Below are 12,490 nucleotides of genomic sequence, written 5' to 3' on the forward strand. Positions count from 1 at the left end.
CACTTCTAAAATCTGCATTGCAATGACATCTATATGCATCGGTTTGCTTCAAGTGGATGCGCTTCATCTTCTTCCACAGGCAAATTGTTCCATGACTGTCCTGCAATCAAGAATAAGTGGTATCAGTTGAAATTCAGAAGCCGGCCTTCCTCGCTTCACCGCCTGCGATAACCGGATTAGCTAACATCGATCCACTGGTGTTAAGCGTATACAAGGAATACTCCGGTGGAGTCTAATGAATCGAGATCACCCGATGGACGGTGGACATATCAGTTTTCTTAACAATGCAGGCAAATGCTAATGCTTTGGAGTAATAAGCATCGATGACTAGGTGGTCAGGAGGAGTGCTTTTTTAAAACACTAGGTTGTCCGAGGACAACCAAAGTTTCTAGTTAGTGGGTGGGGACGCAAATTATACTTCCATCATTGCTAAACAAATGCGTGATTCGGCATTTAAGTAATCCAATACCACCAATTTGATAATTTAAAAACCATCATAGCCCTTAAGTCAGATGCTATGAATACATTGTTAACATGTGTCTTAACATCAATCTCAAACTTTTGAGAAAAACAGACGGAGGTGTAAATGATGCCCCACCGCACAAATTGCAATAATGCAAAAGAATGACGTCACTTGTACACGTATACGTGACGAACAAATTCTTTATATGCACTCAACTTGTCCGTGAGACTATTCCACTCGCATCTTACAAGGCTTTGAACGTATAATGGCCAGCTGTTTCTTCTGCATCAAAGCTACACGGTGCTTAACGTCGAAGCGAGCGTCCGTCCCACGACAAAACAACGTCCCTCCGTCGTGGATAACAACGAAGAGCGACGTCCGACGCAGCGCCGCCACCACGACGACGAGGAGAGATTCGAAGGTGGACGCAAGGCCGTCTTCTTTTCTCTTGATGATTAATCATAACGTGTTGCTCTGATAAAATTTCAGACAACGTTTGATCGTTTGGAAGGTCGTTTCCTAACGTGGAAAATGTCAAAAGGGAGAAGGCAAAATGCTGAGCTCTTTAAGCAACAACGGTCTTGTTAAAACGCTCCCTCCCTGGCCATTAGGCCTTTTGCATTCGCTTTCAGTACTCAAAAGAGATGGCGGTACTCGAGAAACGCTTTATTAAAATAAGGGTATTGTTAATGAATACTCTAGAAGCGCTCAGGTAAAAGTTACAAGGGCATTTGTTAAGTATAATTATCGACAAAGCATGGTTTAAAGCATTGACTTTACATATCAGGAGACAAATCTTGTTTTTTTTTTTTCCCTTAGAATATCACGAAAATTATCATGGGATCGTAAATGGGAGTATATCTTTATTTGGTTGCTTGTCGGCACTTTCTCTTGAAATCTCCTTCATAGCCATTACATGGCATAGGGGTTACATCACCATAATAGGGCAATTCCAAAGAGGACCTCTGTGCACGCCCTTGACTTGAAAGGAAATGAAGATAGGACCTGCCAACGGCAAGGCACCTTGGGAATCCCATGAGAAAACAGAAAGAAAGACAACGCATTCCCTAACAACCATCTCCTCAAATTCAGATTAGTGAAAATCGAACTAATCTGGTTGAGAAGGGCAATATGGCAATTCCCTTGTAGGCAAGGCATTCTAATCCACCAATGAGGTTTTTGATGAGTTCCTTAATTAGCACTAACTTACACTTTTCTCATTAAAGGACTAATACTGATTTCAAAACTAAAATTACATCAGAGTTAGATAATCTTTTCTACCGTTGATCTAAACTCGTTCTTATATAAAAATTTCACAGTCATAGGACTTCCATTTCAACTTTATTAATTACCGTTTCGTAGGACCCATGAATAGCATGGAAAAAGACTAATGTTCAAAGCGCTAGACACCTCCTGGATAGAGTTCGAGCTTGGAGGTCTCTTTTATCTTGCTAAAAGAGGTAATAAACTGCAAAAAATGTTCTCCTTCAAAGAGTGTAAGCAAGCCCCATACCGTTATTAGGACACAACCAACCAAATCTCCCTAAACACGTACCAACAAAAGCAAAACATACTCGAGAAATGGTCAATAAGGTTAGGGGAAAAGCGATGATAGATACATCCAGTTTGAGATACGTGCCTCTGTCTTATGACGACGCCATAGTATGTGATAATCGTCGATTCAAAAGGTCCTAAATGAAATCTAGGCACGAATTCGTATGTTCTCTAGTGGACGCTTTTGCTTTATATATCAGGGGCATTACGTGTGGTATGCTGAGAAGTTCGTCGGTTCCCCGCAAAGTTAAATATAATTCTTCGAGATTAGGTTGGAAATTATCGCACAATTAATCACCAAATAACGCCCAACGCTTGATCCGACGCACTCCCGCAATTCTTTTTGCACACCCGAAAACCGACCTTATATTATTCAATTGCGCAAACAGGGAAAGATGTCGGATCATAGCGGATGTATAGATGCGGACTAATTATTGAAGCAAAGATAAATATATAAAAATGATTTCATTAAAAATTTATATATGATACGAGCCATGAGATATCATCTCCCCAAATTTTGTCCTCTCAAACTCTTTGAAACAAGATAGGTAATGAAATACGTATCTTTGATTCTGATTATTTTCTAGTTGCCAACAATTTTCTGTCTCACTTACTAGTTATATGTTTATTCGGAGTTTATCACTTGATTTTTTTACAAATTAATCTCGACTATATATGAGCAGATCTAAGTACACATTTCAACTTCAAAATTTGCCAAAGAATTTAATGAAAACCCTTGCCTTTATTTAAGAGTTTTCTTTTAAATATGACACAATCGACATAGTCTTAATTTATATAAGCAGATTAATTGCTAACTAATCCTCCAATTACCTTATTTTGAAACTGAATTTAGATTTTCAAAATATTATAAACGTTTAAGTATCATCATAAACCAATTCAAATCTCTAAATCCATTTTATCTCATCACAAATTTAATTTCCTTCTTCTTTTGTAAATGCATAATTGTGCGCTCTTTTGTTATCGACCGAAAAAAAAATGTATGCACTATTTAGTTAAATAATAAAATGACACAAACGGTCTATGCACTTTAGCCCAACATACAATATGGCCATTGAACTTCTAATTTTTTCAACATAATCCATAAACTTTAAATTAATATGTAATGTCGTCCTTGAACTTTTAAATTATTAATGTGATAATTGAACTTTAGTATATATATGATTTAGTCCCTAAATTATTTAACATTTTCTTTGAACTTGGAATTAATGGAACGACGATATTTAATATTTCCATATAGTTTAATGACTAAATTGAATATGTATTGAAAGTTCAGATATTCAATTAAATAAATTAAAATTAAGAAACTATATTATTATATTAATACATAGTTTGTGGGTCACATGGTATAGTGGGATAAAATTCGAGGTTATTTATATCTTTATTCTTGCTACCTCTTAGATATTTACTTTTATGATACATCACCTGTCAAACCTATTTACCTAACACCGGCCTCGGGGGAGGCGGATCTCTTTCTCCTCCAACCGGGATTCATCACTCCGCACACGTGGCGCCTCCCCATTGCTCAATTACGGGCGTGGGGGAGGAGGGCGGAAAAGTGGAAAAAATCCTTATTTTCTTTTCCCAGTTTTCCTAACGTGCGATGTTCGCTGCCGATCTTTTATCCCCAGGTAGGCCCCGCCGACCACTTTCTCATCTACTTGTGGTCAAGTTTTTCCACATCTCCTTTTCTCTAATGTCCACATCGATCTAGATGGACGTGATCCCCGCTCGTTCGCTTCCCCCTTTTTTTCTAATCGAAGTGTAAATGTCATGTTGAAGTGGACCATTTTCCTCCTTGAGATTTCCGGGCTTTGCTAGACGACCACACGATCCTTGTCCTCTTGTGCCGTCGATGTGCTCTCGTGATGCTGGGTGCCCTGTCCTAATGACTAGTATCATCACAAGCGCCACTAGAGTCGCGGGAAACTCCACCCACGTTTTGCTAAAAGTAGAAAGGGGAAGGACCAAAAGAGTGGAGCACACATTGGCAACATAAATGTGTGGTCATACCACTCCTTACGCATCCCTATCGAGGTATCGAGAAAAATTAGGTTGTTGTAGGTCGCGCAGGCTGACATAGGATGTTGCAAGTGAGGTGGGGAGGTCGCCCCCTTTCCTCGGCACCGAGCGGAATCGAACTAGGATGGAAGTGTTGGGAGTTGAGTTTGTTTGGAGTCTTTATGTTATGGAGACTTGTCTTGCTATATTATTCTGTCTCAGGACCATGAGAGCTGGCACCCAATATGTTTGTCCACAAATGAGGTGACCCCATTCGCATTTACAAAGCCGATCTATTCGGCCTGTCACGAAAGGACGAAAGGAAGATACTCACGATGATATGTCCCTCTAAATTTCTCCAGTTAGCAACATCGAAACTATGTTGTTAGTTTGGAGACGATGTACAGCAGAGATCATTTTGCCGGTTACTAAATAGGTCAATAATCGATAATTACAACAAGAAGGGAACAAAAAAAGAGTCAGTTTTGTCTCTTTACATCTTGCATCCGATGAAGGGAATGACCGAGTATTAATATTAATTAATTAGAATCAATAATTGGAATTAGGTAGTTAAATAAATGGACTATGGCAGGGAAATGTCCAGAACTTATGGGGTGGAAAATTGGACATTTTCATTTGGCTTTTCCTTCTTTCTGCCGCCTACAAGAATGAAAACACATAGCAATGAAAAGCAGCATTGTAGTTGTCATCTGGGGTAGGGTTTGACGGTGTAACTTGGTCTAGGCGTGGAGACGAAAGTGACAAGAGCTTCGTGCGAGCTTCTTGGCCTCGACTTTCTCATGGCTAAATCAAATTCGACAAAATTTACCAAATTATTTTTTTAGCCGGTCCTAACTCTAAGAGTCTATTTATTTCGCGAAAAATATGACGTGTCTGGAAAATGTTTTTAAACAAGCCATTTTCCAGGAAAGAAAACATTTTATGAGAAAATAATAATTTTTTCCGATATTCGATTGAAACTTGAAAATGCATTAGGACATCATTTTAGTCGTTTGATATGAAAAATTTGATTTTATTTTCCTCTGTGCACTCTTTTTAATTATTTTTATTTCATTATTTTATTTTAAAAATGAATTTTAAATTATTTTAAAATTTGTCTTTTATTTTTATTTTATTTTTTCCCTTTTATTTTTTCTCTTCTTCCTTGTTCTTTTCGATCGACAGTGATGGCCAACAACCAGCCAAAAGCGAGTTCAAGCTCACTAGCCTTAAAAAGGCTCGTCAATTTAACGAGGCTCGAGGCTAGCGAGTTTGACACTTGTGCTCGCCGATCTAGCGAGTAGCCAGCTTGAGGTTTGCTTGTGGTTGGTGGTCAACTGATCGCCAACTCACCTGTGGTCAATTGCTGACGACTAACCGTGAAAGAAGGAAAAATGAAAGAAAAAGAAAATTAATAAAAAATTGGAATTAAAAAAAAAGGGGTAATAGAGGTGTGAGATAAGAGAGAGTGAGTAAGTAAAATGTTTTTCCCTACTTGAAAAATGAAAAAAAATTTCCTTGATTTTACAAGACTAATGTTTTATTCGACCAATTCATTCTCTGTGAAATATCGGAAAATCTAGAAAACTTTTTTTAAAAAGTTGTTTTCTAAGAAATAAGCAAAGCTTGACTCTCATCTCACTTTCAAATTTTTGCCATATCCTTTTGTAGAGCGTGAAAGCTAAACTTTGCATTTATTATACTAGTGTCCTCATCCCCCAATTCCCTTACCATTGGGCCACATGCTCAATAGTCAATAGAGTCAATCGGATAATTTTAATTGGAAATTATTGGCATGGAAGCGGGTGGTGTGATATAGGACGATCCATGTGGACATGAAAATTATCCACAATTTTTTTAAATTTTTTTCTACCAAGCCTGGTGAGGTCATAGGCTCATCGGGCTTGGAAGAAAAAAATAAAAATATATAAAAAAAACTTTAGTTTTTTTTTTTTTTTTAAATTACAAAAATTGTTTACATTAGACCGTTCATGTCAGCCATATTACATAAAACGGACGGCTTCTACTCAATAATGTATGCTAAAATTAGCCGAATATATTTAATTGGAAAAATTAAAAATATAGTCAAAACGTACCATGTTTGGTTCAATTCAATTAGTACTTTTCGGGTAGTTTTCATCTAAAATAAGTCTTTCAAAAAAAAAAAAAAATCCCAACTCGTACAAATGGTCGATTTATCTGTTAAAATAATCAAATAAGTTTGAGTTATCAAACGGGATAGCGCCTCTACGTGCTGTAGGCTGCATGAAACCGGCTTCATTCTGAAAACAAAAACAAGATTGTTGGAGTTTTCTGTGGCAAGGACCAAGTCCGATTTATTGGAGTTTAGTCTCGACGACAATCTAAATCTAGTCATGTCATATATTTGTTTCCTCTCTAATTTGTCAAGAACCGCTATATAATATGAGCACGGAGCATGCGCGACATTTTTGCATATCTAAGCTCAACGGGGCCAGCCGATCACCGTCTTTCCAAAGGTCAGAATACGACACGACCTGCCCCTCAAGCGGTCTCCTAGGTTAGTCTAACCCATTGGCAAACAAAGCAACATAGAAAAAAAAAAAAAAAAAGGAAAGAAAAAATTCTATTATACATACTGATACGCTGTTGTTTTATTTTATGGATAAAGATGTGGAGAGGGAAGACTGGCGTTGGCTAGTGCCACACCACGCTATATGATGTTCAAGTTGGCCTCACACCTGTCATGACTTAGAAATCTGAGATTGGTGAGCCCATTATTGTAATTTCATCCCGATGCCGGCCGTCAAAAAGTTTCTTATTCACAGTAAACCTTTTTATCAAGGGTTAATACTTTGAAAAACCCCAAACCGGTACACTTGTGGCAAATTTATCCCAAATTATTTTTTTGACCATGTAAAACCCTAAACTGGTAAACTTGTGACAAATTTACCCCGACTAACTATAAAAAACCCTAAACTAGTACATTTATGACAAATTTACCCCAAACTAATTTATTTTGCAAAAAAACCATAAATTGGTAAATTTGTGACAAATATACCCTATACTAAATTGGATTAATACTACAAAAAAATCATAAAAATTGTAAACTGTGACAAACGGAACGTAAAATCCTAAATTGGTATATCGGTTAACTGTCACGTGTTATTTAACTTAATAAGTTGAGAATAAAATTTAACGAAAACTAACATAGGGTAAATTTGTCACAAGTGTACCAGGTTTGAGGTAAATTTGTCAAAAGTATACCAGTTTGGGGTTTTTGGTGGTAAAAAAAATAGTTTGGGATAAATTTGTCACAGGTGTACCAGTTTAGGGTTTTTTAGGGTATTATCCCTTTTATCAATGATGTGTACCCTATTTTTCCATTATATATACCTCAACATCCCAATTGGGTCGCGCCTCTACGTGCATCAGATAAATCTCCATCAATCGATAGGGCGGTGGAACCGGTCCTCGGTATCATTTCGAGCGGAAGTTATCGTGTGTAAAAGAAAAGGCATTATGAAAACTATAGGCTGCATGTGACGGGCTTCATTCTGAAAACAAAGATTGTTGGAGTTTTCTGCGGCCAGGACCGAGTCCGATTAATTGGAGTTTAGTCTCGACGACAATCTAAAGTTAATCATGTCAGATTTTTTTTCCCTCTAATTTGTCAAGAACCCCTATATTATATGAGCACGGGGCATGCACGATATTTTTGCATACCTAAGCTCCACGTGGCCAGCCGATCACCGTCTGTCCGAAGGTCAGAATACGACACAACCTCCCCCTCAAGCGATCTCCTAAGTTAGTCTAACCCTTTGGCAAACGAAGCAACATAGAAAAAAGGGTAAGAAAAAAAGAAACGAAACTCTATCATACGCACTAATGCACAGCTGTTATCGCAATCCCATCTCGATACTAGTTGTTAGAAAGTTTCTTACTCGCTATATTGTGATTTGAACTCGTGATTTCATGAATAACGGGTAAGTCTTTTATCATTGGGCCAACTACTTTCGTGGTATTACGTTCAATCTTTTTGTGATGATAAATAGTTATATAACACTCCTCAAATTAAGATTTGAATAAGATCAAATAGGTAAGTTAACCTATTTATTAATGATGTATGCTCTATTTTTCCATTATATATATCTCAACATCCCGGTTTGCGAGATTCAAGTTCTCCAATTGTTTATGCTCAAGATATTTTTGAAGCCTAATTGCTAGGTCAAGGCCAAACCACTTAACCTATTCTCTTTGGATACCTACCTTGCATTGGTTCCTAATTTCACACACATCAATGTCAATCCATGAATAGTATTCATTCAATCTAGTATAAAATATGTGAAATAATTAAGGATTCATATTACTAAAAATCTCACATTGATATACTTGTGACAAATTTATCATAGATTAATTTTTTACCACCAAAAAACCCAAATAGATGCACCGTGATAGATTTACCCTAGATGACAACGAAAAACCTTAAACTAATACACTTGTTGCAAATTTACTTTAAACTAATTTTGTTGACTATCAAAAACCCTAAATTGGTATATTTATGACAAATATACGCTCCGTTAAATTCGATTAATATCACAAAAAAATCACAAAATTAGTACAACCATAAAATCTCAAACTGGGTGTCATGCAACTTAGCAATTTCACTGTAAATTTAACGGAAACTAACAGTGAATAAATTTATCACAAGTATATCGGTTTGGGTTCTTTGGTAATAAAAAAATTAGTTTAGGATAAATTTATCACAAGTGCATCCGTTTTTTTATTTTTTATGACATTAACCAAATAATTAAAACCTAAGAAAATATTGAAAAGAGTTATATATTTATTGCATTGATATCAATTCACTTCTAAACCTTTTAATTTGACCAATTTAGTCTAAAATATTTTCAAATTTTGCAAATTGAGTCCATTTAACCAATTTAAATAAAAAATTGTTAGTGGATGTTGTCTAAGTTGATTTTTTATATATAATTTATATGATTTTTCTTTCTTTTGTTTCCCTTCTTTTTGCCTTCAGGCAAGGTAGCCTCACCTATGGCAAGCCTAAATTGTTAGTGGATGTGCTTGTATTGTGTCACTAGCCACCAGCAAAAAAGAAAAAAAGGAAGAAAAAGAGGAAAAAAAAATAAAATTATATAAAAAAAAGTCCGTGTTAGTGTTAATCGTACCATGTAGGACGCCCTATGTCCACTTTTGTAATTTATAATTTAAATTGGCCGGATAGACTTAGTTAACAAAACATAAAAGTGTTTAAGATGAAATCGATTCAATTGAAAGATTTATAAGTAAATTAGTATTGATGCATTAGATTTGTAACTTTTTAGATGCTTTCCCTTTAAAATCTCTAATGTCTCTATCCATCCAGATGGATGTGACCCGTTCGTTCGCTTCTTGTTTATTTAATTGGTGTAAATGTCATGCGAAATGGTCCATTTCCTCCTTTGATTTCTGGCATTGCTAGACTCCACGATCCTTGTCTTCTTGTGCCCTTGGTGTGTTCTCGTGATGCTGGTTCTATGTGAAACTCCACCCACGTTTTGCTGAAAGTAGGAAGGGGAAGAGCTAAAAGTAGGAAGGGGAAGAGCTAAAAGAATCAACAAAAGCGTGTGGTGATCCCGTTCCTCACATGTCGCTATCAATACATCAAGGAAAATCGAGCGCTACAGGTCGCACAGGCTCGCATAGGATTTGGCATGGGAGGAGGTCGCCATTTTCCTTGGTACCGAGCAGAATATTACGATACATATGTGAATGGGTTGTATTAGAGGATTCTCATATTGGAGAAATATAATATAGAACAGTTAATATATATTTCAATTGACCTATAATTCATTCACTTAATCTTTTGAGTGCATGTAAGTTAAACACTCAGATTTGAGTTTTTTCTTGACAATCTCTCGTAAATGAAGGTATTTGACTTATGTTACGATGCGATGGGATTTGACATTCAATATTATTGCATTTACAAAGCTAACCTATGTAGCCCGTCACGAAAGGACCAAATGAAGATACTCACGATGATCTGTCCCTATAAATTTCTCTAGTTAGCAAAGGTCATTCTGCCAATTGCTAAATAGATCGATACAACCGATAATTACACCAGCAAGTGAACAGAAAACGAATCGCTTTTGGCTCTAGTCATCTTGCATCCGACGAAGGGAAGGACTGAGTATTGATATTTATTTATTAGAATCGATAACTATAATTAGGTAGTCAAATAAATGGACTCCGGCAGGGAAATGTCCGTAACTTATGGGGTGGAATATTGGAACTTTTCAGTTGGCTCCAGCATGCAAGAATACAAGCCCACAGCAATGGAAAGCAGCATTGCAGTTGTCATCTGGGGCAGGGGTTCGGTTATGACGAAGTAACTTGGTCTAGGCGTGGAGACGAAAGTGACGAGAGCTTCGTGCGAGCTTCTCGATTTCCAACTTTCTCATACGTAATTTACCTTCTTCTTTTTTTCCCATCTTATCTCTAAGGTTCTGTTTCTTTCGCAAAAAATGTAGCGTTGAAAAATGCTTTTTCAATAAGCTATTTTTTAGGAAAGAAAATATTTTTCTAGGAAAATGATAATATTTTCCAATATTCGGTTGAGATTTGAAAATAAACTAGAAAATATTTTTGTCATTTGGTATGAAAAATTCAATTTAATTATCCTTCGTGCACTCTTTTTAATAATTTTTTAATTTAATTTTTATTTTAAAAATGAATTTTTAATTTTGTTTTTATTTTATTTTTATTTGTTTCTTTTTATTTTTTCTCTTCGTCCTTTTTCTTCTTCGTTCAGTCGTGGATGATGGCGACCGGCTAAAGGTGAGTTCAAGCTTGTCAGCTTTAAAAAGGCTTGTCGATCTAGCAAAGCCCAAGGCTAGCGAGCTTGACGCTCGTGCTCCAGCTTGAGGTTCACTTGTGGTTGATGGCCAATCGCTAGCTTGCCTATGGTTAGCAACTGATTGCGAAAGAAGGAAATAAAAGTAAAAATAATTAAAAATTTGATTTTATAAAAGAAAAATAAAATATGAGTTAATAGAGGTGTGAGAGAAGAGATAGTGAGCAAGGGAAATCCCTCCCTCACTCACCCTAGAATTTTTTAAAGAAATTATAAATATTATTCACGTCAATTCTAACCGTGTTGATCATGTCACGTAAGACGGCTGACATCTATTCAATAATTTTAGCTAAAATTGGATAAATAGATTTAATTGGCAAAATTAAATATAAAGTCAAACTGTACCAATTTAGTACTTTTCAGTTAGTTTTCATCTAAGAAAAGTTTTTTTTTTTTTTTAAATTATTCCCAACTCGTGCAAATGGTTGATTTAGCTGTTAAAATAATCAAATGATTTTGAGTTATCAAAGGGGATAGCGCCTCAAAGTGCATTAGAGAAATCCTCACCGCTCGATGAGGCGGTGGAACCGGTCATCGGCATCATGTTGAGCGGGAAATATCGTGATTAAAAGAAAAGACGTCATGAAAGCTGTAGGCTTCATCCTGAAAACAAGATTATTGGAGTTTTCTATGTGCAGGACCGAGAGCCTCGATGACGATCTAATCATGTCAGATTTATTTATTTTTTCCCTAATTTGTCCAGAACCGCTGTACGATGCGGGCATGGGGCATGCACGACATGTTTGCATATCTAAGCCCAACGTGGCCAGCCGATCACCATCTTTCCGAAGGTCAGAATACAACAAACCCTCCTCCTCAAGTTATCTTCTAACTTAGTCTAACCCATTGGCAAACGAAGCAACATAGAAAATAGGGACATAATAATATAAAAAAACGAAGGTCGGTTATACGTACGAAGGCACCGTTGTTTTATTTTACGGGTGAAGAGATCGTTGCCGCAATTCCATCCCTATGCTGATCGTCAGAAAGTTTCTTGTTTGCTCCAATGTGATTCGAACTCGTGATCTCGTGAACAATGAGTATATCTTTTACCATTGGGATCAACTGCGTGCGTGGTATTATGTTCAATTTATTTGAGGGGATAAATAGTTATATAACACTCATCATATTAAGGACTGAATAAGATCGATCATGTAATATAACCTTCTTATTCACGATGTATGCTTTATATCCCATTATATATACCTCGACATCCTAATTGGGTCATGCGATTTAAGTCCTTCAATTGTATATGCCCAAGATATTTTTTTGAGCCTAATTGCTAGGTCAAGGTCTAATCACTTGACCTATATCACTCTGGATGCCTAACTTACCGTAGGTTCTTAATTTCCCACTCATCGATGTCAATCCATGACTAGTATTCAATCTGATGTAAAATATATGAAACAATTAAAATCTGAGAAACATATCATAAAAAAAGTCATATATTTATTATGCATATATCATTTCATTTTAATTTTTTTTAATTGAGCAAATTTAATTCAAAATCTTTTCATACTTTGTAAATTGAGTGGATGGACTCAATCAACAAAATATGA

Source organism: Eucalyptus grandis, chromosome 1, assembly GCF_016545825.1.
Source record: "Eucalyptus grandis isolate ANBG69807.140 chromosome 1, ASM1654582v1, whole genome shotgun sequence".
In the NCBI taxonomy this organism is placed as follows: domain Eukaryota; kingdom Viridiplantae; phylum Streptophyta; class Magnoliopsida; order Myrtales; family Myrtaceae; genus Eucalyptus; species Eucalyptus grandis.